The sequence below is a fragment of the Lissotriton helveticus genome, chromosome 6, assembly GCF_964261635.1.
Source record: "Lissotriton helveticus chromosome 6, aLisHel1.1, whole genome shotgun sequence".
In the NCBI taxonomy this organism is placed as follows: Eukaryota; Metazoa; Chordata; class Amphibia; order Caudata; family Salamandridae; genus Lissotriton; species Lissotriton helveticus.
In genome coordinates, this window is record NC_136067.1 from 2043396726 (window position 1) to 2043423950 (window position 27225).

At 58.1% G+C, this 27225-nt stretch overlaps 1 protein-coding gene across 1 annotated transcript in view; it reads right to left on the reverse strand.

The window, feature by feature from the left end:
• Positions 1–27225, reverse strand: part of CGREF1 (cell growth regulator with EF-hand domain 1) — a 128104-nt gene that overhangs the window by 100263 nt on the left and 616 nt on the right. The gene's annotated exons all lie outside the window — the stretch shown is intronic.

Below are 27225 nucleotides of genomic sequence, written 5' to 3' on the forward strand. Positions count from 1 at the left end.
CCTCAGCGATGAGGGCCGATGAGACTCAACCTGCACCTCAGCGATGAGGGCCGATGAGACTCAACCTGCACCTCAGCGATGAGGGCCACTGAGACTCAACCTGCACCTCAGCGATGAGGGCCACTGAGACTCAACCTGCACCTCAGCGATGAGGGCCACTGAGACTCAACCTGCACCTCAGCGATGAGGGCTGATGAGACTCAACCTGCACCTCAGCGATGAGGGCCACTGAGACTCAACCTGCACCTCAGTGATGAGGGCCGATGAGACTCAACCTGTACCTCAGCGATGAGGGCCGATGAGACTCAACCTGCACCTCAGCGATGAGGGCCACTGAGACTCAACCTGCACCTCAGCGATGAGGGCCAATGCGACTCAACCTGCACCTCAGCGATGAGGGCCAATGCGACTCAACCTGCACCTCAGCGATGAGGGCCGATGAGATTCAACCTGCGCCTCAGCGATGAGGGCCACTGAGGCTCAACCTGCACCTCAGCGATGAGGGCTGATGAGACTCAACCTGCACCTCAGCAATGAGGGACAATGAGACTCAACCTGCACCTCAGCGATGAGGGCCGATGAGACTCAACCTGCAACTCAGCGATGAGGGCTCATGAGACTCAACCTGCACCTCAGCGATGAGGGCCACTGAGACTCAACCTGCACCTCAGCGATGAGGGCCACTGAGACTCAACCTGCACCTCAGCGATGAGGGCTGATGAGGCTCACCTGCACCTCAGCGATTAGGGCCAATGAGGCTCAACCTGCACCTCAGCAATGAGGGCCACCGAGACTCAACCTGCACTTCAGCGATGAGGGCCACTGAGACTCAACCTGCACCTCAGCGATGAGGGCCACTGAGACTCAACCTGCACCTCAGCGATGAGGGCCACTGAGACTCAACCTGCACCTCAGCGATGAAGACCAATGAGAGTCTAGCTGCACCTCAGCGATGAGGGCCGATGAGACTCAACCTGCACCTCAGCGATGAGGGCCACTGAGACTCAACCTGCACCTCAGCGATGAGGGCCTATGAGACTCAACCTGCACCTCAGTGATGAGGGCCACTGAGACTCAACCCGCACCTCAGCGATGAGGACCAATGAGACTCAACCTGCACCTCAGCGATGAGGGCCACTGAGACTCAACCTACACCTCAGCGATGAGGGCCGATGAGACTCAACCTGCACCTCAGCGATGAGGGCCGATGAGACTCAACCTGCACCTCAGCGATGAGGGCCGATGAGACTCAACCTGCACCTCAGCGATGAGGGCGACTGAGACTCAACTGCACCTCAGCGATGAGGGCCAATGAGGCTCAACCTGCACCTCAGCGATGAGGGCCAATGAGACTCAACCTGCACCTCAGCGATGAGGGCAAATGAGGATCAACCTGCACCTCAGCGATGAGGGCCGATGAGACTCAACCTGCACCTCAGTGATGAGGGCCAATGAGACTCAACCTTCACCTCAGCGATGAGGGCCAATGGGGCTCAACCTGCACCTCAGCGATGAGGGCCGATGAGACTCAACCTACACCTCAGCTATGAGGGCCACTGAGACTCAACCTGCACCTCAGCGATGAGGGCCGAAGAGACTCAACCTGCACCTCAGCAATGAGGGCGACTGAGACTCGACCTGCACCTCAGCGATGAGGGCCAATGAGGCTCAACCTGCACCTCAGCAATGAGGGCCAATGAGACTCAACCTGCACCTCAGCGATGAGGGCCAATGAGGCCCAACCTGCACCTCAGCGATGAGGGCCGATGAGGCTCAACCTGCACCTCAGCGATGAGGGCCACTGAGACTCAACCTGCACCTCAGCTATGAGGGCCACTGAGACTCAACCTGCACCTCAGCGATGAGGGCCGATGAGACTCAACCTGCACCTCAGCGATGAGGGCCGTTGAGACTCAACCTGCACCTCAGCGATGAGGGCCACTGAGACTCAACCGGCACCTCAGCGATGAGGGCCACTGAGACTCAACCTGCACCTCAGCGATGAGGGTCGATGAGACTCAACCTGCACCTCAGCGATGAGGGCCGATGAGACTCAACCTGCACCTCAGCGATGAGGGCCACTGAGACTCAACCTGCACCTCAGCGATGAGGGCCACTGAGACTCAACCTGCACCTCAGCGATGAGGGCTGATGAGACTCAACCTGCACCTCAGCGATGAGGGCCAATGAGGCTCAACCTGCACCTCAGCGATTAGGGCCAATGAGGCTCAACCTGCACCTCAGCGATGAGGGCCACTGAGACTCAACCTGCACCTCAGCGATGAGGGCCACTGAGACTCAACCTGCACCTCAGCGATGAGGGCCACTGAGACTCAACCTGCACCTCAGCGATGAAGACCAATGAGAGTCAACCTGCACCTCAGCGATGAGGGCCGATGAGACTCAACCTGCACCTCAGCGATGAGGGCCGATGAGACTCAACCTGCACCTCAGCGATGAGGGCCACTGAGACTCAACCTGCACCTCAGCGATGAGGGCCACTGAGACTCAACCTGCACCTCAGCGATGAGGACCAATGAGACTCAACCTGCACCTCAGCGATGAGGACCAATAAGGCTCAACCTGCAGCTCAGCGATGAGGGCCGATGAGACTCAACTTGCACCTCAGCGATGAGGGCCGATGAGACTCAACCTGCACCTCAGCGATGAGGGCGACTGAGACTCAACCTGCACCTCAGCGATGAGGGCCAATGAGGCTCAACCTGCACCTCAGCGATGAGGGCCAATGAGACTCAACCTGCACCTCAGCGATGAGGGCCAATGAGGCTCAACCTGCACCTCAGCGATGAGGGCCGATGAGACTCAACCTGCACCTCAGCGATGAGGGCCACTGAGACTCAACCTCCACCTCAGCGATGAGGGCCACTGAGACTCAACCTGCACCTCAGCTATGAGGGCCACTGAGACTCAACCTGCACCTCAGCGATGAGGGCTGATGAGACTCAACCTGCACCTCAGCGATGAGGGCCAATGAGGCTCAACCTGCACCTCAGCAATGAGGGCCAATGAGACTCAACCTGCACCTCAGCGATGAGGGCCAATGAGGCCCGACCTGCACCTCAGCGATGAGGGCAGATGAGGCTCAACCTGCACCTCAGCGATGAGGGCGGATGAGACTCAACCTGCACCTCAGCGATGAGGGCGACTGAGACTCAACCTGCACCTCAGTGATGAGGGCCAATGAGACTCAACCTGCACCTCAGCGATGAGGGCCAATGTGACTCAACCTGCACCTCGGCGATGAGGGCCACTAAGACTCAACCTCCACCTCAGCAATGAGGGCCGATGAGACTCACCCTGCACCTCAGCAATGAGGGCAGATGAGACTCAACCTGCACCCCAGCGATGAGGGCCAATGAGACTCAACCTGCACCTCAGCGATGAGGGCCACTGAGACTCAACCTGCACCTCAGCGATGAGGGCCAATGAGGCTCAACCTGCACCTCAGCGATGAGGGCCACTGAGACTCAACCTGCACCTCAGCGATGAGGGCCACTGAGACTCAACCTGCACCTCAGCGATGAGGGCCACTGAGACTCAACCTGCACCTCAGCGATGAAGACCAATGAGAGTCAACCTGCACCTCAGCGCTGAGGGCCACTGAGACTCAACCTGCACCTCAGCGATGAGGGCCGATGAGACTCAACCTGCACCTCAGCGATGAGGGCCACTGAGACTCAACCTGCACCTCAGCGATGAGGGCCACTGAGACTCAACCTGCACCTCAGCGATGAGGGCTGATGAGACTCAACCTGCACCTCAGTGATGAGGGCCACTGAGACTCAACCCGCACCTCAGCGATGAGGGCGACTGAGACTCAACCTGCACCTCAGCGATGAGGGCCAATGAGGCTCAACCTGCACCTCAGCGATGAGGGCCAATGAGACTCAACCTGCACCGTAGCGATGAGGGCCGATGAGACTCAACCTGCACCTCAGCGATGAGGGCCGATGAGACTCAACCTGCACCTCAGCGATGAGGGCCACTATGACTCAACCTGCACCTCAGCGATGAGGGCCGATGAGACTCAACCTGCACCTCAGCGATGAGGGCCACTGAGACTCAACCTGCACCTCAGCGATGAGGGCCGATGAGACTCAACCTGTACCTCAGCGATGAGGGCCACTGAGACTCAACCTGCACCTCAGCGATGAGGACCACTGAGACTCAACCTGCACCTCAGCGATGAGGGCCACGGAGACTCAACCTGCACCTCAGCGATGAGGGCCGATGAGACTCAACCTGCACCTCAGCGATGAGGGCCGATGAGACTCAACCTGCACCTCAGCGATCAGGGCCACTGAGACTCAACCTGCACCTCAGCGATGAGGGCCGATGAGACTCAACCTGTACCTCAGCGATGAGGGCCACTGAGACTCAACCTGCACCTCAGCGATGAGGACCACTGAGACTCAACCTGCACCTCAGCGATGAGGACCACTGAGACTCAACCTGCACCTCAGCGATGAGGGCCACTGAGACTCAACCTGCACTTCAGCGATGAGGACCGATGAGACTCAACCTGCACCTCAGCGATGAGGACCAATGAGGCTCAACCTGCACCTCAGCGATGAGGGCTGATGAGACTCAACCTGCACCTCAGCGATGAGGGCCGATGAAACTCAACCTGCACCTCAGCGATGAGGGACAATGAGACTCAACCTGCACCTCAGCGATGAGGGGCAATGAGACTCAACCTGCACCTCAGCGATGAGGGCCGATGAGATTCAACCTGCACCTCAGTGATGAGGGCCACTGAGGCTCAACCTGCACCTCAGCGATGAGGGTCACTGAGACTCAACCTGCACCTCAGCGATGAGGGCTGATGAGACTCAACCTGCACCTCAGCGATGAGGGCCGATGAGACTCAACCTGCACCTCAGCGATGAGGGCTGATGAGACTCAACCTGCACCTCAGCGATGAGGGCCGATGAGACTCAACCTGCACCTCAGCGATGAGGGCCACTGAGACTCAACCTGCACCTCAGCGATGAGGGCTGATGAGGCTCAACCTGCACCTCAGCGATGAGGGCCACTGAGACTCAACCTGTACCTCAGCAATGAGGGCCACTGAGACTCAACCTGTACCTCAGCGATGAGGGCCACTGAGACTCAACCTGCACCTCAGCGATGAGGGCCACTGAGACTCAACCTGCACCTCAGCGATGAGGGCTGATGAGGCTCAACCTGCACCTCAGCGATGAGGGCTGATGAGACTCAACCTGCACCTCAGCGATGAGGGCTGATGAGACTCAACCTGCACCTCAGCGATGAGGGCCGATGAGACTCAACCTGCACCTCAGCGATGAGGGCCACTGAGACTCAACCTGCACCTCAGCGATGAGGGCCGATGAGACTCAACCTGCACCTCAGCGATGAGGGCCAATGAGACTCAACCTGCACCTCAGCGATGAGAGTCACCGAGACTCAACCTGTACCTCAGCGATGAGGGCCGATGAGACTCAACCTGCACCTCAGCGATGAGGGCCAATGCGACTCAACCTGCACCTCAGCGATGAGGGCCACGAAGACTCAACCTGCACCTCAGCTATGAGGGTCACTGAGACTCAACCTGCACCTCAGCGATGAGGGCCGATAACACTCAACCTGCACCTCAGCGATGAGGGCCAATGGGGCTCAACCTGCACCTCAGCGATGAGGGCCGATGAGACTCAACCTGCACCTCAGCGATGAGGATCAGCGATGAGGAAAAATGAGGCTCAACCTGCACCTCTGATGAGGACCAATGAGACTCAACCTGCACCTCAGTGATAAGGGCCATTGAGACTCAACCTGCACCTCAGCGATGAGGACCAATGAGACTCAACCTGCACCTCAGCGATGAGGGCCACTGAGACTCAACTTGCACCTCAGTGATGAGGGCCATTGAGACTCAACCTGCACCTCAGTGATGAGGGCCATTGAGACTCAACCTGCACCTCAGCGATGAGGACCAATGAGACTCAACCTGCACCTCAGCGATGAGGGCCACTGAGACTCAACCTGCACCTCAGCGATGAGGGCCGATGAGGCTCAACCTGCACCTCAGCGATGAGGGCCAATGAGACTCAACCTGCACCTCAGCGATGAGGGCCACTGAGACTCAACCTGCACCTCAGCGATGAGGGCCAATGAGACTCAACCTGCACCTCAGCGATGAGGGCCACTGAGACTCAACCTGCACCTCAGCGATGAGGGCCGATGAGGCTCAACCTGCACCTCAGCGATGAGGGCCAATGAGACTCAACCTGCACCTCAGCGATGAGGGCCACTGAGACTCAACCTGCACCTCAGCGATGAGGGCCACTGAGACTCAACCTGCACCTCAGCGATGAGGGCTGATGAGACTCAACCTGCACCTCAGCGATGAGGGCCACTGAGACTCAACCTGCATCTCAGCGATGAGGACCAATGAGACTCAACCTGCACCTCAGCGATGAGGGCCACTGAGACTCAACCTGCACCTCACCGATGAGACCGATGAGGCTCAACCTGCACCTCAGCGATGAGGGCCGATGAGACTCAACCTGCACCTCAGCGATGAGGGCCAATGAGATTCAACCTGCACCTCAGCGATGAGGGCCGTTGAGACTCAACCTGCACCTCAGTGATGAGGGCCACCGAGACTCAACCTGCACTTCAGCGATGAGGGCCACTGAGACTCAACCTGCACCTCAGCGATGAGGGACGATGAGACTCAACCTGCACCTCAGCGATGAGGGCCACCGAGACTCAACCTGCACCTCAGTGATGAGGACCAATGAGACTCAACCTGCACCTCAGCGATGAGGGCCACTGAGACTCAACCTGCACCTCAGCGATGAGAGCCGATGAGACTCAACCTGCACCTCAGCGATGAGGGACAATGAGACTCAACCTGCACCTCAGCGATGAGGGCCAATGAGACTCAACCTGCACCTCAGCGATGAGGGCCGATGAGGCTCAACCTGCACCTCAGCGATGAGGGCCAATGAGACTCAACCTGCACCTCAGTGATGAGGGCCGATGAGACTCAACCTGCACCTCAGCGATGAGGGCCACTGAGACTCAACCTCCACCTCAGCGATGAGGGCCGATGAGACTCAACCTGCACCTCAGCGATGAGGGCCACTGAGACTCAACCTGCACCTCAGCGATGAGAGCCGATGAGACTCAACCTGCACCTCAGCGATGAGGGCCACTGAGACTCAACCTGCACCTCAGCGATGAGGGCCGTTGAGACTCAACCTGCACCTCAGTGATGAGGGCCACCGAGACTCAACCTGCACTTCAGCGATGAGGGCCACTGAGACTCAACCTGCACCTCAGCGATGAGGGCCGATGAGACTCAACCTGCACCTCAGCGATGAGGGCCACCGAGACTCAACCTGCACCTCAGTGATGAGGACCAATGAGACTCAACCTGCACCTCAGCGATGAGGGCCACTGAGACTCAACCTGCACCTCAGCGATGAGAGCCGATGAGACTCAACCTGCACCTCAACGATGAGGGACAATGAGACTCAACCTGCACCTCAGCGATGAGGGCCAATGAGACTCAACCTGCACCTCAGCGATGAGGGCCGATGAGACTCAACCTGCACCTCAGCGATGAGGGCCACTGAGACTCAACCTGCACCTCAGCGATGAGGGCCACTGAGACTCAACCTGCACCTCAGCGATGAGGGCCGATGAGGCTCAACCTGCACCTCAGCGATGAGAGCCACCGAGACTCAACCTGCACCTCAGTGATGAGGACCAATGAGACTCAACCTGCACCTCAGCGATGAGGGCCGATGAGACTCAACCTGCACCTCAGTGATGAGGACCAATGAGACTCAACCTGCACCTCAGCGATGAGGGCCACTGAGACTCAACCTGCACCTCAGCGATGAGGGCTGATGAGACTCAACCTGCACCTCAGTGATGAGGGCCACTGAGACTCAACCTGCACCTCAGCGATGAGGGCCACTGAGACTCAACCTGCACCTCAGCGATGAGGGCCGATGAGACTCAACCTGCACCTCAGCGATGAGGGCTGATGAGACTCAACCTGCACCTCAGCGATGAGAGCCACCGAGACTCAACCTGCACCTCAATGATGAGGACCAATGAGACTCAACCTGCACCTCAGCGATGAGGGCCACTGAGACTCAACCTCCACCTCAGCGATGAGGGCCGATGAGACTCAACCTGCACCTCAGCGATGAGGGCCACTGAGACTCAACCTGCACCTCAGCGATGAGAGCCGATGAGACTCAACCTGCACCTCATCGATGAGGACCGATGAGATTCAACCTGCACCTCAGCGATGAGGGCCGTTGAGACTCAACCTGCACCTCAGTGATGAGGGCCACCGAGACTCAACCTGCACTTCAGCGATGAGGGCCACTGAGACTCAACCTGCACCTCAGCGATGAGGGCCGATGAGACTCAACCTGCACCTCAGCGATGAGGGCCACCGAGACTCAACCTGCACCTCAGTGATGAGGACCAATGAGACTCAACCTGCACCTCAGCGATGAGGGCCACTGAGACTCAACCTGCACCTCAGCGATGAGAGCCGATGAGACTCAACCTGCACCTCAGCGATGAGGGACAATGAGACTCAACCTGCACCTCAGCGATGAGGGCCAATGAGACTCAACCTGCACCTCAGCGATGAGGGCCGATGAGACTCAACCTGCACCTCAGCGATAAGGGCCACTGAGACTCAACCTGCACCTCAGCGATGAGGGCCGATGAGGCTCAACCTGCACCTCAGCGATGAGAGCCACCGAGACTCAACCTGCACCTCAGTGATGAGGACCAATGAGACTCAACCTGCACCTCAGCGATGAGGGCCGATGAGACTCAACCTGCACCTCAGTGATGAGGACCAATGAGACTCAACCTGCACCTCAGCGATGAGGGCCACTGAGACTCAACCTGCACCTCAGCGATGAGGGCTGATGAGACTCAACCTGCACCTCAGTGATGAGGGCCACTGAGACTCAACCTGCACCTCAGCGATGAGGGCCACTGAGACTCAACCTGCACCTAAGCGATGAGGGCCGATGAGACTCAACCTGCACCTCAGCGATGAGGGCTGATGAGACTCAACCTGCACCTCAGCGATGAGAGCCACCGAGACTCAACCTGCACCTCAGTGATGAGGACCAATGAGACTCAACCTGCACCTCAGCGATGAGGGCCACTGAGACTCAACCTGCACCTCACCGACGAGGGCCGATGAGACTCAACCTGCACCTCAGCCATGAGGGCCACCGAGACTCAACCTGCACCTCAGCGATGAGGGCCAATGAGACTCAACCTGCACCTCAGCGATGAGGGCCGATGAGACTCAACCTGCACCCCAGCGATGAGGGCCGATGAGACTCAACCTGCACCTCAGCGATGAGGGCCACTGAGACTCAACCTGCACCTCAGCGATGAGGGCCGTTGAGACTCAACCTGCACCTCAGCGATGAGGGCCACTGAGACTCAACCTGCACCTCAGCGATGAGGGCCGATGAGTCTCAACCTGCACCTCAGCGATGAGGGCCGATGAGACTCAACCTGCACCTCAGCGATGAGGGCCGATGAGACTCAACCTGCACCTCAGCGATGAGGGCCACTGAGACTCAACCGGCACCTCAGCGATGAGGGCCACTGAGACTCAACCTGCACCTCAGCGATGAGGGCCGTTGAGACTCAACCTGCACCTCAGCGATGAGGGCCACTGAGACTCAACCTGCACCTCAGCGATGAGGGCCACTGAGACTCAACCTGCACCTCAGCAATGAGGGCCATTGTGACTCAACCTGCACCTCAGCGATGAGGCTCAACCTGCACCTCAGCGATGAGGGCCACTGAGACTCAACCTGCACCTCAGCGATGAGGGCCGATGAGGCTCAACCTGCACCTCAGCGATGAGGGCCGATGAGACTCAACCTGCACCTCAGCGATGAGGGCCACTGAGACTCAACCTGCACCTCAGCGATGAGGGTCACTGAGACTCAACCTGCACCTCAGCGATGAGGGCCACCGAGACTCAACCTGCACCTCAACGATGAGGGCCACTGAGACTCAACCTGCACCTCAGCGATGAGGGCCACTGAGACTCAAGCTACACCTCAGCGATGAGGGCCACCGAGACTCAACCTGCACCTCAGCGATGAGGGCCACCGAGACTCAACCTGCACCTCAGCGGGTGAGGACCGATGAGGCTCAACCTGCACCTCTGATGAGGGCCGATGAGACTCAACCTGCACCTCAGCGATGAGGGTCGATGAGACTCAACCTGCACCTCAGCGGTGAGGGCCACTGAGACTCAACCTGCACCTCATCGATGAGGGCTGATGAGACTCAACCTACACCTCAGCGATGAGGGCCGATGAGACTCAACCTGCACCTCAGCGATGAGGGCTGATGAGACTCAACCTGCACCTCAGCGGTGAGGACCGATGAGACTCAACCTGCACCTCAGCGATGAGGGCCAATGAGACTCAACCTGCACCTCAGCGATGAGGGCCAATGAGGCTCAACCTGCACCTCAGCGATGAGGGCCGATGAGACTCAACCTGCACCTCAGCGATGAGGGCTGATGAGACTCAACCTGCACCTCAGTGATGAGGGCCAATGAGACTCAACCTGCACCTCAGCGATGAGGGCTGATGAGACTCAACCTGCACCTCAGTGATGAGGGCCAATGAGACTAAACCTGCACCTAAGCGATGAGGGCCGATGAGACTCAACCTGCACCTCAGCGATGAGGGCCACTGAGACTCAACCTGCACCTCAGCGATGAGGGCCAATGAGACTCAACCTGCACCGTAGCGATGAGGGCCACTGAGACTCAAACTGCACCTCAGCGATGAGAGCCGATGAGACTCAACCTGCACCTCAGCGATGAGGGCCGATGAGACTCAACCTGCACCTCAGCGATGAGGGCCAATGAGACTCAACCTGCACCTCAGCGATGAGGGCCAATGAGGCTCAACCTGCACCTCAGCGATGAGGGCCGATGAGACTCAACCTGCACCTCAGCGATGAGGGCTGATGAGACTCAACCTGCACCTCAGTGATGAGGGCCAATGAGACTCAACCTGCACCTCAGCGATGAGGGCTGATGAGACTCAACCTGCACCTCAGTGATGAGGGCCAATGAGACTCAACCTGCACCTAAGCGATGAGGGCTGATGAGACTCAACCTGCACCTCAGCGATGAGGGCCACTGAGACTCAACCTGCACCTCAGCGATGAGGGCCGATGAGACTCAACCTGCACCTCAGCGATAAGGGCCACTGAGACTCAACCTGCACCTCAGCGATGAGGGCCACGGAGACTCAACCTGCACCTCAGCGATGAGGGCCACTGAGACTCAACCTGCACCTCAGCGATGAGGACCAATGAGACTCAACCTGCACCTCAGCGATTCGGGCCACCGAGACTCAACCTGCACCTCAGCGATGAGGGCCAATGAGACTCAACCTGCACCTCAGCGATGAGGGCCAATGGGGCTCAACCTGCACCTCAGCGATGAGGGCCGATGAGACTCAACCTGCACCTCAGTGATGAGGACCAATGAGACTCAACCTGCACCTCAGCGATGAGGGCCACTGAGACTCAACCTGCACCTCAGCGATGAGGGCTGATGAGACTCAACCTGCACCTCAGTGATGAGGGCCACTGAGACTCAACCTGCACCTCAGCGATGAGGGCCACTGAGACTCAACCTGCACCTCAGCGATGAGGGCCGATGAGACTCAACCTGCACCTCAGCGATGAGGGCTGATGAGACTCAACCTGCACCTCAGCGATGAGAGCCACCGAGACTCAACCTGCACCTCAATGATGAGGACCAATGAGACTCAACCTGCACCTCAGCGATGAGGGCCACTGAGACTCAACCTGCACCTCACCGATGAGGGCCGATGAGACTCAACCTGCACCTCAGCCGTGAGAGCCACCGAGACTCAACCTGCACCTCAGCGATGAGGGCCAATGAGACTCAACCTGCACCTCAGCGATGAGGGCCGATGAGACTCAACCTGCACCCCAGCGATGAGGGCCGATGAGACTCAACCTGCACCTCAGTGATGAGGGCCACTGAGACTCAACCTGCACCTCAGCGATGAGGGCCGTTGAGACTCAACCTGCACCTCAGCGATGAGGGCCACTGAGACTCAACCTCCACCTCAGCGATGAGGGCCGATGAGACTCAACCTGCACCTCAGCGATGAGGGCCACTGAGACTCAACCTGCACCTCAGCGATGAGAGCCGATGAGACTCAACCTGCACCTCATCGATGAGGACCGATGAGATTCAACCTGCACCTCAGCGATGAGGGCCGTTGAGACTCAACCTGCACCTCAGTGATGAGGGCCACCGAGACTCAACCTGCACTTCAGCAATGAGGGCCACTGAGACTCAACCTGCACCTCAGCGATGAGGGCCGATGAGACTCAACCTGCACCTCAGCGATGAGGGCCACCGAGACTCAACCTGCACCTCAGTGATGAGGACCAATGAGACTCAACCTGCACCTCAGTGATGAGGGCCAATGAGACTAAACCTGCACCTAAGCGATGAGGGCCGATGAGACTCAACCTGCACCTCAGCGATGAGGGCCACTGAGACTCAACCTGCACCTCAGCGATGAGGGCCAATGAGACTCAACCTGCACCGTAGCGATGAGGGCCACTGAGACTCAAACTGCACCTCAGCGATGAGAGCCGATGAGACTCAACCTGCACCTCAGCGATGAGGGCCGATGAGACTCAACCTGCACCTCAGCGATGAGGGCCAATGAGACTCAACCTGCACCTCAGCGATGAGGGCCAATGAGGCTCAACCTGCACCTCAGCGATGAGGGCCGATGAGACTCAACCTGCACCTCAGCGATGAGGGCTGATGAGACTCAACCTGCACCTCAGTGATGAGGGCCAATGAGACTCAACCTGCACCTCAGCGATGAGGGCTGATGAGACTCAACCTGCACCTCAGTGATGAGGGCCAATGAGACTCAACCTGCACCTAAGCGATGAGGGCTGATGAGACTCAACCTGCACCTCAGCGATGAGGGCCACTGAGACTCAACCTGCACCTCAGCGATGAGGGCCGATGAGACTCAACCTGCACCTCAGCGATAAGGGCCACTGAGACTCAACCTGCACCTCAGCGATGAGGGCCACGGAGACTCAACCTGCACCTCAGCGATGAGGGCCACTGAGACTCAACCTGCACCTCAGCGATGAGGACCAATGAGACTCAACCTGCACCTCAGCGATTCGGGCCACCGAGACTCAACCTGCACCTCAGCGATGAGGGCCAATGAGACTCAACCTGCACCTCAGCGATGAGGGCCAATGGGGCTCAACCTGCACCTCAGCGATGAGGGCCGATGAGACTCAACCTGCACCTCAGTGATGAGGACCAATGAGACTCAACCTGCACCTCAGCGATGAGGGCCACTGAGACTCAACCTGCACCTCAGCGATGAGGGCTGATGAGACTCAACCTGCACCTCAGTGATGAGGGCCACTGAGACTCAACCTGCACCTCAGCGATGAGGGCCACTGAGACTCAACCTGCACCTCAGCGATGAGGGCCGATGAGACTCAACCTGCACCTCAGCGATGAGGGCTGATGAGACTCAACCTGCACCTCAGCGATGAGAGCCACCGAGACTCAACCTGCACCTCAATGATGAGGACCAATGAGACTCAACCTGCACCTCAGCGATGAGGGCCACTGAGACTCAACCTGCACCTCACCGATGAGGGCCGATGAGACTCAACCTGCACCTCAGCCGTGAGAGCCACCGAGACTCAACCTGCACCTCAGCGATGAGGGCCAATGAGACTCAACCTGCACCTCAGCGATGAGGGCCGATGAGACTCAACCTGCACCCCAGCGATGAGGGCCGATGAGACTCAACCTGCACCTCAGCGATGAGGGCCACTGAGACTCAACCTGCACCTCAGCGATGAGGGCCGTTGAGACTCAACCTGCACCTCAGCGATGAGGGCCACTGAGACTCAACCTCCACCTCAGCGATGAGGGCCGATGAGACTCAACCTGCACCTCAGCGATGAGGGCCACTGAGACTCAACCTGCACCTCAGCGATGAGAGCCGATGAGACTCAACCTGCACCTCATCGATGAGGACCGATGAGATTCAACCTGCACCTCAGCGATGAGGGCCGTTGAGACTCAACCTGCACCTCAGTGATGAGGGCCACCGAGACTCAACCTGCACTTCAGCGATGAGGGCCACTGAGACTCAACCTGCACCTCAGCGATGAGGGCCGATGAGACTCAACCTGCACCTCAGCGATGAGGGCCACCGAGACTCAACCTGCACCTCAGTGATGAGGACCAATGAGACTCAACCTGCACCTCAGCGATGAGGGCCACTGAGACTCAACCTGCACCTCAGCGATGAGAGCCGATGAGACTCAACCTGCACCTCAGCGATGAGGGACAATGAGACTCAACCTGCACCTCAGCGATGAGGGCCGATGAGACTCAACCTGCACCTCAGCGATGAGGGCCAATGAGACTCAACCTGCACCTCAGCGATGAGGGCCAATGAGGCTCAACCTGCACCTCAGCGATGAGGGCCGATGAGACTCAACCTGCACCTCAGCGATGAGGGCTGATGAGACTCAACCTGCACCTCAGTGATGAGGGCCAATGAGACTCAACCTGCACCTCAGCGATGAGGGCTGATGAGACTCAACCTGCACCTCAGTGATGAGGGCCAATGAGACTCAACCTGCACCTAAGCGATGAGGGCTGATGAGACTCAACCTGCACCTCAGCGATGAGGGCCACTGAGACTCAACCTGCACCTCAGCGATGAGGGCCGATGAGACTCAACCTGCACCTCAGCGATAAGGGCCACTGAGACTCAACCTGCACCTCAGCGATGAGGGCCACGGAGACTCAACCTGCACCTCAGCGATGAGGGCCACTGAGACTCAACCTGCACCTCAGCGATGAGGACCAATGAGACTCAACCTGCACCTCAGCGATTCGGGCCACCGAGACTCAACCTGCACCTCAGCGATGAGGGCCAATGAGACTCAACCTGCACCTCAGCGATGAGGGCCAATGGGGCTCAACCTGCACCTCAGCGATGAGGGCCGATGAGACTCAACCTGCACCTCAGTGATGAGGACCAATGAGACTCAACCTGCACCTCAGCGATGAGGGCCACTGAGACTCAACCTGCACCTCAGCGATGAGGGCTGATGAGACTCAACCTGCACCTCAGTGATGAGGGCCACTGAGACTCAACCTGCACCTCAGCGATGAGGGCCACTGAGACTCAACCTGCACCTCAGCGATGAGGGCCGATGAGACTCAACCTGCACCTCAGCGATGAGGGCTGATGAGACTCAACCTGCACCTCAGCGATGAGAGCCACCGAGACTCAACCTGCACCTCAATGATGAGGACCAATGAGACTCAACCTGCACCTCAGCGATGAGGGCCACTGAGACTCAACCTGCACCTCACCGATGAGGGCCGATGAGACTCAACCTGCACCTCAGCCGTGAGAGCCACCGAGACTCAACCTGCACCTCAGCGATGAGGGCCAATGAGACTCAACCTGCACCTCAGCGATGAGGGCCGATGAGACTCAACCTGCACCCCAGCGATGAGGGCCGATGAGACTCAACCTGCACCTCAGCGATGAGGGCCACTGAGACTCAACCTGCACCTCAGCGATGAGGGCCGTTGAGACTCAACCTGCACCTCAGCGATGAGGGCCACTGAGACTCAACCTCCACCTCAGCGATGAGGGCCGATGAGACTCAACCTGCACCTCAGCGATGAGGGCCACTGAGACTCAACCTGCACCTCAGCGATGAGAGCCGATGAGACTCAACCTGCACCTCATCGATGAGGACCGATGAGATTCAACCTGCACCTCAGCGATGAGGGCCGTTGAGACTCAACCTGCACCTCAGTGATGAGGGCCACCGAGACTCAACCTGCACTTCAGCGATGAGGGCCACTGAGACTCAACCTGCACCTCAGCGATGAGGGCCGATGAGACTCAACCTGCACCTCAGCGATGAGGGCCACCGAGACTCAACCTGCACCTCAGTGATGAGGACCAATGAGACTCAACCTGCACCTCAGCGATGAGGGCCACTGAGACTCAACCTGCACCTCAGCGATGAGAGCCGATGAGACTCAACCTGCACCTCAGCGATGAGGGACAATGAGACTCAACCTGCACCTCAGCGATGAGGGCCAATGAGACTCAACCTGCACCTCAGCGATGAGGGCCGATGAGACTCAACCTGCACCTCAGCGATGAGGGCCGATGAGGCTCAACCTGCACCTCAGCGATGAGGGCCGATGAGGCTCAACCTGCACCTCAGCGATGAGAGCCACCGAGACTCAACCTGCACCTCAGTGATGAGGACCAATGAGACTCAACCTGCACCTCAGCGATGAGGGCCGATGAGACTCAACCTGCACCTCAGTGATGAGGACCAATGAGACTCAACCTGCACCTCAGCGATGAGGGCCACTGAGACTCAACCTGCACCTCAGCGATGAGGGCTGATGAGACTCAACCTGCACCTCAGTGATGAGGGCCACTGAGACTCAACCTGCACCTCAGCGATGAGGGCCACTGAGACTCAACCTGCACCTCAGCGATGAGGGCCGATGAGGCTCAACCTGCACCTCAGTGATGAGGGCCGATGAGACTCAACCTGCACCTCACCGATGAGGGCCGATGAGACTCAACCTGCACCTCAGCCATGAGGGCCACCGAGACTCAACCTGCACCTCAGCGATGAGGGCCACTGAGACTCAACCTGCACCTCAGCGATGAGGGCCGTTGAGACTCAACCTGCACCTCAGCGATGAGGGCCACTGAGACTCAACCTGCACCTCAGCGATGAGGGCCACTGAGACTCAACCTGCACCTCAGCAATGAGGGCCAATGTGACTCAACCTGCACCTCAGCGATGAGGCTCAACCTGCACCTCAGCGATGAGGGCCACTGAGACTCAACCTGCACCTCAGCGATGAGGGCCGATGAGGCTCAACCTGCACCTCAGCGATGAGGGCCAATGAGACTCAACCTGCACCTCAGCGATGAGGGCCACTGAGACTCAACCTGCACCTCAGCGATGAGGGTCACTGAGACTCAACCTGCACCTCAGCGATGAGGGCCACCGAGACTCAACCTGCACCTCAACGATGAGGGCCACTGAGACTCAACCTGCACCTCAGCGATGAGGGCCACTGAGACTCAAGCTACACCTCAGCGATGAGGGCCACCGAGACTCAACCTGCACCTCAGCGATGAGGGCCACCGAGACTCAACCTGCACCTCAGCGGGTGAGGACCGATGAGGCTCAACCTGCACCTCTGATGAGGGCCGATGAGACTCAACCTGCACCTCAGCGATGAGGGTCGATGAGACTCAACCTGCACCTCAGCGGTGAGGGCCACTGAGACTCAACCTGCACCTCATCGATGAGGGCTGATGAGACTCAACCTGCACCTCAGCGATGAGGGCCGATGAGACTCAACCTGCACCTCAGCGATGAGGGCTGATGAGACTCAACCTGCACCTCAGCGGTGAGGACCGATGAGACTCAACCTGCACCTCAGCGATGAGGGCCAATGAGACTCAACCTGCACCTCAGCGATGAGGGCCAATGAGGCTCAACCTGCACCTCAGCGATGAGGGCCGATGAGACTCAACCTGCACCTCAGCGATGAGGGCTGATGAGACTCAACCTGCACCTCAGTGATGAGGGCCAATGAGACTCAACCTGCACCTCAGCGATGAGGGCTGATGAGACTCAACCTGCACCTCAGTGATGAGGGCCAATGAGACTCAACCTGCACCTAAGCGATGAGGGCCGATGAGACTCAACCTGCACCTCAGCGATGAGGGCCACTGAGACTCAACCTGCACCTCAGCGATGAGGGCCAATGAGACTCAACCTGCACCGTAGCGATGAGGGCCACTGAGACTCAACCTGCACCTCAGCGATGAGAGCCGATGAGACTCAACCTGCACCTCAGCGATGAGGGCCGATGAGACTCAACCTGCACCTCAGCGATGAGGGCCAATGAGACTCAACCTGCACCTCAGCGATGAGGGCCAATGAGGCTCAACCTGCACCTCAGCGATGAGGGCCGATGAGACTCAACCTGCACCTCAGCGATGAGGGCTGATGAGACTCAACCTGCACCTCAGTGATGAGGGCCAATGAGACTCAACCTGCACCTCAGCGATGAGGGCTGATGAGACTCAACCTGCACCTCAGTGATGAGGGCCAATGAGACTCAACCTGCACCTAAGCGATGAGGGCTGATGAGACTCAACCTGCACCTCAGTGATGAGGGCCGATGAGACTCAACCTGCACCTCAGCGATGAGGGCCGATGAGACTCAACCTGCACCTCAGCGATAAGGGCCACTGAGACTCAACCTGCACCTCAGCGATGAGGGCCACGGAGACTCAACCTGCACCTCAGCGATGAGGGCCACTGAGACTCAACCTGCACCTCAGCGATGAGGACCAATGAGACTCAACCTGCACCTCAGCGATGAGGGCCACCGAGACTCAACCTGCACCTCAGCGATGAGGGCCAATGAGACTCAACCTGCACCTCAGCGATGAGGGCCGATGAGACTCAACCTGCACCTCAGCGATGAGGGCCAATGGGGCTCAACCTGCACCTCAGCGATGAGGGCCGATGAGACTCAACCTGCACCTCAGCGATGAGGGCCAAGGAGACTAAACCTGCACCTCAGCGATGAGGGCCGCTGAGACTCAACCTGCACCTCAGCGATGAGGGCCGATGAGACTCAACCTGCACCTCAGCGATGAGGGCCAAGGAGACTCAACCTGCACCTCAGCGATGAGGGCCACCGAGACTCAACCTGCACCTCAGCGATGAGGGCCAATGAGACTCAACCTGCACCTCAGCGATGAGGGCCGATGAGACTCAACCTGCACCTCAGCGATGAGGGCCAATGGGGCTCAACCTGCACCTCAGCGATGAGGGCCGATGAGACTCAACCTGCACCTCAGCGATGAGGGCCAAGGAGACTAAACCTGCACCTCAGCGATGAGGGCCGCTGAGACTCAACCTGCACCTCAGCGATGAGGGCCGATGAGACTCAACCTGCACCTCAGTGATGAGGGCCGATGAGACTCAACCTGCACCTCAGCGATGAGGGCCGATGAGACTCAACCTGCACCTCAGCGATAAGGGCCACTGAGACTCAACCTGCACCTCAGCGATGAGGGCCACGGAGACTCAACCTGCACCTCAGCGATGAGGGCCACTGAGACTCAACCTGCACCTCAGCGATGAGGACCAATGAGACTCAACCTGCACCTCAGCGATGAGGGCCACCGAGACTCAACCTGCACCTCAGCGATGAGGGCCAATGAGACTCAACCTGCACCTCAGCGATGAGGGCCGATGAGACTCAACCTGCACCTCAGCGATGAGGGCCAATGGGGCTCAACCTGCACCTCAGCGATGAGGGCCGATGAGACTCAACCTGCACCTCAGCGATGAGGGCCAAGGAGACTAAACCTGCACCTCAGCGATGAGGGCCGCTGAGACTCAACCTGCACCTCAGCGATGAGGGCCGATGAGACTCAACCTGCACCTCAGCGATGAGGGCCGATGAGACTCAACCTGCACCTCAGCGATGAGGGCCAAGGAGACTAAACCTGCACCTCAGCGATGAGGGCCGATGAGACTCAACCTGCACCTCAGCGATGAGGGCCGATGAGACTCAACCTGCACCTCAGCGATGAGGGCCACTGAGACTCAACCTGCACCTCAGTGATGAGGGCCACTGAGACTCAACCTGCACCTCAGCGATGAGGGCCACTGAGACTCAACCTGCACCTCAGCGATGAGGGCCGATGAGACTCAACCTGCACCTCAGCGATGAGGGCCGATGAGACTCAACCTGCACCTCAGCGATGAGGGCTGATGAGACTCAACCTGCACCTCAGTGATGAGGGCCAATGAGACTCAACCTGCACCTCAGCGATGAGGGCTGATGAGACTCAACCTGCACCTCAGTGATGAGGGCCAATGAGACTCAACCTGCACCTAAGCGATGAGGGCTGATGAGACTCAACCTGCACCTCAGTGATGAGGGCCGATGAGACTCAACCTGCACCTCAGCGATGAGGGCCACTGAGACTCAACCTGCACCTCAGCGATGAGGACCAATGAGACTCAACCTGCACCTCAGCGATGAGGGCCACCGAGACTCAACCTGCACCTCAGCGATGAGGGCCAATGAGACTCAACCTGCACCTCAGCGATGAGGGCCGATGAGACTCAACCTGCACCTCAGCGATGAGGGCCAATGGGGCTCAACCTGCACCTCAGCGATGAGGGCCGATGAGACTCAACCTGCACCTCAGCGATGAGGGCCAAGGAGACTAAACCTGCACCTCAGCGATGAGGGCCGATGAGACTCAACCTGCACCTCAGCGATGAGGGCCACTGAGACTCAACCTGCACCTCAGCGATGAGGGCCACCGAGACTCAACCTGCACCTCAACGATGAGGGCCACTGAGACTCAACCTGCACCTCAGCGATGAGGGCCACTGAGACTCAAGCTACACCTCAGCGATGAGGGCCACCGAGACTCAACCTGCACCTCAGCGATGAGGGCCACCGAGACTCAACCTGCACCTCAGCGATGAGGGCCACCGAGACTCAACCTGCACCTCAGCGATGAGGGCCAAGGAGACTAAACCTGCACCTCAGCGATGAGGGCCGATGAGACTCAACCTGCACCTCAGCGATGAGGGCCGATGAGACTCAACCTGCACCTCAGCGATAAGGGCCACTGAGACTCAACCTGCATCTCAGCGATGAGGGCCACGGAGACTCAACCTGCACCTCAGCGATGAGGGCCACTGAGACTCAACCTGCACCTCAGCGATGAGGACCAATGAGACTCAACCTGCACCTCAGCGATGAGGGCCACCGAGACTCAACCTGCACCTCAGCGATGAGGGCCAATGAGACTCAACCTGCACCTCAGCGATGAGGGCCGATGAGACTCAACCTGCACCTCAGCGATGAGGGCCAATGGGGCTCAACCTGCACCTCAGCGATGAGGGCCGATGAGACTCAACCTGCACCTCAGCGATGAGGGCCAAGGAGACTAAACCTGCACCTCAGCGATGAGGGCCGATGAGACTCAACCTGCACCTCAGCGATGAGGGCCGATGAGACTCAACCTGCACCTCAGCGATGAGGGCCAAGGAGACTAAACCTGCACCTCAGCGATGAGGGCCGATGAGACTCAACCTGCACCTCAGCGATGAGGGCCGATGAGACTCAACCTGCACCTCAGCGATGAGGGCCAAGGAGACTAAACCTGCACCTCAGCGATGAGGGCCGATGAGACTCAACCTGCACCTCAGCGATGAGGGCCGATGAGACTCAACCTGCACCTCAGCGATGAGGGCCACTGAGACTCAACCTGCACCTCAGCGATGAGGGCCACTGAGACTCAACCTGCACCTCAGTGATGAGGGCCACTGAGACTCAACCTGCACCTCAGCGATGAGGGCCACTGAGACTCAACCTGCACCTCAGCGATGAGGGCCGATGAGACTCAACCTGCACCTCAGCGATGAGGGCTGATGAAACTCAACCTGCACCTCAGCGATGAGGGCCGATGAGACTCAACCTGCACCTCAGCGATGAGGGCCGATGAGACTCAACCTGCACCTCAGCGATGAGGGCCACTGAGACTCAACCTGCACCTCAGTGATGAGGGCCACTGAGACTCAACCTGCACCTCAGCGATGAGGGTCACTGAGACTCAACCTGCACCTCAGCGATGAGGGCCACCGAGACTCAACCTGCACCTCAACGATGAGGGCCACTGAGACTCAACCTGCACCTCAGCGATGAGGGCCACTGAGACTCAAGCTACACCTCAGCGATGAGGGCCACCGAGACTCAACCTGCACCTCAGCGATGAGGGCCACCGAGACTCAACCTGCACCTCAGCGATGAGGGCCACCGAGACTCAACCTGCACCTCAGCGGGTGAGGACCGATGAGGCTCAACCTGCACCTCTGATGAGGGCCGATGAGACTCAACCTGCACCTCAGCGATGAGGGTCGATGAGACTCAACCTGCACCTCAGCGGTGAGGGCCACTGAGACTCAACCTGCACCTCATCGATGAGGGCTGATGAGACTCAACCTGCACCTCAGCGATGAGGGCCGATGAGACTCAACCTGCACCTCAGCGATGAGGGCTGATGAGACTCAACCTGCACCTCAGCGGTGAGGGCCACTGAGACTCAACCTGCACCTCAGCGATAAGGGCCACTGAGACTCAACCTGCACCTCAGCGATGAGGGCCACGGAGACTCAACCTGCACCTCAGCGATGAGGGCCACTGAGACTCAACCTGCACCTCAGCGATGAGGACCAATGAGACTCAACCTGCACCTCAGCCATGAGGGCCACCGAGACTCAACCTGCACCTCAGCGGTGAGGACCGATGAGACTCAACCTGCACCTCAGCGATGAGGGCCAATGAGACTCAACCTGCACCTCAGCGATGAGGGCCACCGAGACTCAACCTGCACCTCAGCGATGAGGGCCAATGAGACTCAACCTGCACCTCAGCGATGAGGGCCGATGAGACTCAACCTGCACCTCAGCGATGAGGGCCAATGGGGCTCAACCTGCACCTCAGCGATGAGGGCCGATGAGACTCAACCTGCACCTCAGCGATGAGGGCCAAGGAGACTAAACCTGCACCTCAGCGATGAGGGCCGATGAGACTCAACCTGCACCTCAGCGATGAGGGCCGATGAGACTCAACCTGCACCTCAGCGATGAGGGCCGATGAGACTCAACTCACACCTCAGCGATGAGGGCCACTAAGACTCAACCTGCACCTCAGTGATGAGGGCCACTGAGACTTAACCTGCACCTCAGCCTTGAGGGTCAATGAGACTCAACCTGCACCTCAGCGATGAGGGCTGATGAGACTCAACCTGCACCTCAGCGATGAGGGCCGATGAGACTCAACCTGCACCTCAGCGATGAGGGCCGATGAGACTCAACCTGCACCTCAGCGATGAGGGCTGATGAGACTCAACCTGCACCTCAGCGATGAGGGCCGATGAGACTCAACCTGCACCTCAGCGATGAGGGGCTGATGAGGCTCAACCTGCACCTCAGCGATGAGGGCCACTGAGGCTCAACCTGCACCTCAGCGATGAGGGCCGATGAGACTCAACCTGCACCTCAGCGATGAGGGGCTGATGAGGCTCAACCTGCACCTCAGCGATGAGGGCCACTGAGACTCAACCTGCACCTCAGCGATGAGGGCCGATGAGGCTCAACCTGCACCTCAGTGATGAGGGCTGATGAGGCTCAACCTGCACCTCAGCGATGAGGGCCGATGAGACTCAACCTGCACCTCAGCGATGAGGGCCGATGAGACTCAACCTGCACCTCAGCGATGAGGGCCAAGGAGACTAAACCTGCACCTCAGCGATGAGGGCCACCGAGACTCAACCTGCACCTCAGCGATGAGGGCCGATGAGACTCAACCTGCACCTCAGCGATGAGGGCCGATGAGACTCAACCTGCACCTCAGCGATGAGGGCCGTTGAGACTCAACCTGCACCTCAGCGATGAGGGCCACTGAGACTCAACCTGCACCTCAGCGATGAGGGCCAATGAGACTCAACCTGCACCTCAGCGATGAGGGCCACTGAGACTCAACCTGCACCTCAGCGATGAGGGCCACTGAGACTCAACCTGCACCTCAGCGATGAGGGACAATGAGGCTCAACCTGCACCTCAGCGATGAAGGCCGATGAGACTCAACCTGCACCTCAGCGATGAGGGCCACTGAGACTCAACCTGCACCTCAGCGATGAGGGACAATGAGGCTCAACCTGCACCTCAGCGATGAAGGCCGATGAGACTCAACCTGCACCTCAGCGATGAGGGCCGATGAGACTCAACCTGCACCTCAGCGATGAGGGCCACCGAGACTCAACCTGCACCTCAGTGATGAGGGCCACTGAGACTCAACCTGCACCTCAGCGATGAGGGCCACTGAGACTCAACCTGCACCTCAGCGATGAGGGCCACTGAGACTCAACCTGCACCTCAGCGATGAGGGCCACTGAGACTCAACCTGCACCTCAGCCATGGAGCCAAGTCTGTCCAAAACACCAGGGTTGTACCACAACCCCCTGCAGCATGGGGGCCAACCCTTCAGGGGCCCTCATTCAGCTCAAGGCCAATGAATATCTGTGAGATATGAAAGACTCTGGGGCCCCTCTTCGCCTTTTACAGGGGGTCGCATCCTTTTGCCTCAGGTGTGTGTGGTTCCTTGTGCCCTGAGCCCTTCGGCTGCTCAGGGACCAGGAAGTCTCTGCGCCCGGTCACTTACACTGGACGCATTGAATGCTGGGTAAAGCAGCTCCCAGCGGTTCACTGACTTCTGCCCAGGTGTGCGCACTCGTTCATTTTGTATTTCCACAAGAGCCCTCACCCCTCTGTCACTGCACTTTGTACGGTTCACGAACGTCTGGTTCTTGACCCCAAACCCCTGGTGTCACCAAGAAAAGGGAAGGGAGCAAAGGTCGTCTCCGGCCTCTCGGGTCTGTCCTACATTTAGCTGTACCGTTTACTCACAGTCACATGACGTGACAACTCAGATTTGCATTACCTCAAAGTAACACAACCATACATTCACACCAGCCGGACACGAGAGGGCACAGGCTTGCAATCAAGCATCGGCCAGCTTGACGTTTGCACACTTGGAGCACATTCTCACAAGTACTGCTTCACATGGCTTTGTCATGCCACACACAGGTCCACGTATGTGGCACGCTAACACAGATGAGCCCAGATGTGTACGGGCTCGTCAGCATGTCCACACATGTGCCCACCTACGTGGCATGTTCATATACAATACTCAGTTATGGTCAAGCTCATATCATGTCCACGGATAAGTCATTACCATGACATGCTGAGGTAGGTGGGAAAGTCACATGACTTGCTAAGTGGGAAAGTCACATGACTTGCTGCCGTGTTCTGAACCACGTCGTGTTGACACCAGTCCAACATAACATGTCGAAGTGTACACACACGTGTACATTCATGCCTTTACACGTGCCTACTACAATGACGGATCATGAATACGATGTGCCATAGTGTGCACATAAAAACATGGCAAGCCCACGTCCGGACATTTCGATGACATGACCACATGTGTGGACATAGGCATCCCTTGTCCACAGATATGCACACACACACACACACTGCCTGCTCGCGTTTGCACATGCCTACACATGCAAAAGGGATCCATGCACACTGACACACTCGCATCACGCATCCGTGCAGTTACGTGACCTCACCTGAAGACAGACGAGTAAGACACAATCACATTGTGCCCCACTGAGAAGCACACAGATGACTTCGGAAACCTGCAAACATGCCAGCAGCACACACAGGCCTCCGGGCACCTGCAAACATGCCAGCAGCACACACAGGCCTCCGGGCACCTGCAAACATGCCAGCAGCACACATAGGACTCCGGACACCTGCAAACATGCCAGCAGCACACACAGGACTCCGGACACCTGCAAACATGCCAGCAGCACACACAGGACTCCGGACACCTGCAAACATGCCAGCAGCAGAAACAGGACTCTGGACACCTGCAAACATGCCAGCGGCACACACAGGACTCCGGACACCTGCAAACATGCCAGCAGCACACACAGGACTCCGGACACCTGCAAACATGCCAGCAGCACACACAGGACTCCGGACACCTGCAAACATGCCAGCAGCAGAAACAGGACTCTGGACACCTGCAAACATGCCAGCGGCACACACAGGACTCCGGACACCTGCAAACATGCCAGCAGCAGAAACAGGACTCTGGACACCTGCAAACATGCCAGCAGCACACACAGGACTCCGGACAGCTGCAAACATGCCAGCAGCAGAAACAGGACTCTGGACACCAGCAAACATGCCAGCGGCACACACAGGACTCCGGACACCTGCAAACATGCCAGCAGCACACACAGGACTCCGGACACTTGCAAACATGCCAGCGGCATACACAGGACTCCGGACACCTGCAAACATGCCAGCAGCACACACAGGACTCTGGACACATGCAAACATGCCAGCAGCACACATAGGACTCCGGACACCTGCAAACATGCCAGCAGCACACACAGGACTCCGGGCACCTGAAAACATGCCAGCAGCACACAGAGGACTCCGGACACCTGCAAACATGCCAGCAGCACACACAGGACTCTGGACACATGCAAACATGCCAGCAGCACACATAGGACTCCGGACACCTGCAAACATGCCAGCAGCACACACAGGACTCCGGACACCTGCAAACATGCCAGCAGCACACACAGGACTCCGGGCACCTGCAAACATGCCAGCAGCAGAAACAGGACTCTGGACACCTGCAAACATGCCAGCAGCACACACAGGACTCCGGACAGCTGCAAACATGCCAGCAGCAGAAACAGGACTCTGGACACCAGCAAACATGCCAGCGGCACACACAGGACTCCGGACACCTGCAAACATGCCAGCAGCACACACAGGACTCCGGACACTTGCAAACATGCCAGCGGCATACACAGGACTCCGGACACCTGCAAACATGCCAGCAGCACACACAGGACTCTGGACACATGCAAACATGCCAGCAGCACACATAGGACTCCGGACACCTGCAAACATGCCAGCAGCACACACAGGACTCCGGGCACCTGCAAACATGCCAGCAGCACACACAGGACTCCGGACACCTGCAAACATGCCAGCAGCACACACAGGACTCTGGACACATGCAAACATGCCAGCAGCACACATAGGACTCCGGACACCTGCAAACATGCCAGCAGCACACACAGGACTCCGGACACCTGCAAACATGCCAGCAGCACACACAGGACTCCGGACACCTGCAAACATGCCAGCAGCACACACAGGACTCCGGACACCTGCAAACATGCCAGCAGCACACACAGAAGAACACGTGGTGTCCTGCCTCTAAAAATCAGCCCAATGGAGGAAATAAATAATGACACAATAACATAATATTACTGAGTAATATTATAACAATCATGAGTGTGCTTATTTGTAATATATAATATTTTGGGCGCTCGC